Source organism: Penaeus vannamei, chromosome 23 (genome assembly GCF_042767895.1).
Source record: "Penaeus vannamei isolate JL-2024 chromosome 23, ASM4276789v1, whole genome shotgun sequence".
NCBI classification, from domain to species: Eukaryota; Metazoa; Arthropoda; class Malacostraca; order Decapoda; family Penaeidae; genus Penaeus; species Penaeus vannamei.
Window position 1 is genome coordinate 13861067 of NC_091571.1, and position 2218 is coordinate 13863284.

General features: G+C 52.2%; 1 protein-coding gene across 11 annotated transcripts in view; it reads left to right on the forward strand.

The window, feature by feature from the left end:
- The first annotated feature begins 275 nt into the window (after nucleotides 1–275).
- Nucleotides 276–2218, forward strand: part of LOC113820443 (uncharacterized) — a 101123-nt gene continuing 99180 nt past the window's right edge. For 3 of the 11 annotated variants that reach the window (XM_070137738.1, XM_070137741.1, XM_070137742.1), the window contains exon 1: nucleotides 1580–2218. This exon is cut by the window's right edge and continues 843 nt beyond it. The gene's annotated coding sequence lies outside the window, so the exon portion shown is untranslated. Of the gene's footprint in view, nucleotides 573–1576 lie in introns of those variants that run through there. The other 8 variants (XM_070137734.1, XM_070137735.1, XM_070137737.1 and 5 more) reach the window with 5 other exon arrangements.

Genomic DNA, 2218 nt, shown 5'->3' on the forward strand with positions numbered 1-2218 from the left:
CGCCCGTCTTCGGGCTTTCCGTAGAGTGACATTTTATGGAGTTGGAAATGCAATGTGTGTGTTGTGTTGATTTGTGTGCATGTGTATGTGCGAGGGTGTGTTGTGTTGTATGTGTCTGATGTATGCATGTATGTACGCGCTCTTGTGCGCGTGCACTTGCTTATTCGCTAATACCTTCGGATGTGCAAATGCAGTCGCATGTTCACTGTGCACGACTGCAGCCCGGGACGTGGGGCTGAAACGTTCGAGAGTCGGGCGGCGGGGAGAGCGGCCACAGTCGTGCGTGGTGTGTGGTGAGGTGCGGCGGCGGGTCGTGACGACGCACGTGGTGGTGTTGCGGCTGGATATTGCCACATGTGTGCACTCCGTCCACGTGATCACACTTGTTCCGTGTGCCGTTCGCTGACTCTATCCCGCTCGCACCAGAGACGATTCTCGCTCTGACGCGGCGAAATACGTGCGTCCCCCCCGCCCTGTCGTAACTTACTTGCGTGGCGGCCCGTGCAGGTGTGCACGAGCACTTGTAGGTAGCAGGCGCACGCGGCTGCCTGGAGAACCGTCTCCGAACGCGAGTAAGTGGCAATCAAACCAGGCGCAAAAAAGGCCGGAGCAGGTGTCGGTGTAGCGGGTTGCGTCAATAAAGGGCAGACAAGGTGATCCGTGATTTCCAGCTACTGCTTTAATATTTCCGGCCTTGTGGAAAGGTCTTGGCGAAGGCGCTAGCGTTTCGGCTTCGAGTGGGATGGAAACGCCTCGCAATAGTCGCAAGAGAACTAGAGTGCCGTAGACCGGCTGCGCTTGGCGGTGGAGTGAAGGATAAGGGGAAGGGCCGAGGATGGGAGGGGTGGGTGGCAGTGAGGTTGATGTGTCGGCGGTCGGGGGAGGGAAAAAGAGGTTTGCCGTGAGGGGGAAGTTCATTGCAGAAGGAAACTGTTTTGAGGCAGAGTCTCGTGTTGGAGAATGAAGTCATGGCGGGGAGCGGACCCGCAGAACAGTATATTAGGCAGATGATGATTGATTAGTAGCGTGGATGATGTATTTATCGCGTGGCAGGTTGTTATACTTCTGAGCGAGTGGCTTAACAATATCATAGGATTAACCATGGGGCTGCAAAGGTTTCGATGATGAGTGTACAATATCATATGAAGAGAGAGAGAGGTTTTAGCGAGGACGGGAAAGAGAAAATAGTTGAGAAGTTGTGAGAAAAGAATAGGACCGGAAATGCAAGAGTAAGAAGAGAAGACGGGAGAGGACGGGGCGAGGGTGGGAATGGGAATAGGAATAGGAATAGGAATAAGGGGAGAGGAGGGAAGGGAAGAAGGGAAGGGAAGAAGGGAAGGGAAGAAGGGAAGGGAAGAAGGGAAAGAAGGGAACAAGGGAAGGGAAGAAGGGAAGAGGGAAGAAGGAAGGAAGGGAAGGAAGGGAAGGGAAGGGAAGGGAAGGGAAGGGAAAGGCCATGTTAGAGGGAGAGAACAAAGGGTGAGGGAGGGAATAGGGCAGGGGAGGGGTATGGGAGAGGGTGGGAGAGGGGAGGGGTGGGATGTAGGGGCGTATGGAGAGAGGGAGAGCTTTGGCGGGGGAAGGGGATCGCTCTAACACAACAACATGAGCCGCTGGGAGTCGCCCCGTCACAGTGTTTGTTGTTAGTTGCGGTGGCACCGTGTTCGCGTTCCGACTCTCGTGCGCTGCCACTCTCTCGCTTGGCAGAAAGAAGGCCTCACGCGCTGAGTGCTATTTGCTTATTCTCTTAGTGAACAGGGGTTGGTGTTGAAAGTGTGAGCTCGCGTGGCGGCAAGACCTGTTGCCTCCCTGCGCACACAAAGACACACTTGCACAGAGCCAGCCGCATGGTGTAGGAACCTGAATTCAGTTCAGCTCGCATACTTATTTGGCTGTTGTTTTTCTTAACACAGCTGCTGTGTTTGCGAGAATGTAAGTTTTTTAATTTTATTTTTCATTTGTTTTGGTCATGCATCATACTTGCATAGAGGAACTGCGAGCGAATCCTGATGCCGAATGAGTGTAATAAGTATAATAGGCGGCTGCTTTCATTTAAAAAAAAAATGTTTCACAAGCAATAAGAAAGTGTGTTGCATAGAAACTCAGGCAATGTGTGTCTTAGAAATTTAAAGAGTGTGCTCATGCAGAGTTGATTGACAGTTCGCTGCGGAAGAAAAGTGAGGTGTAGTATCAGTTTCGCTTGGCAGTGTTAATGATA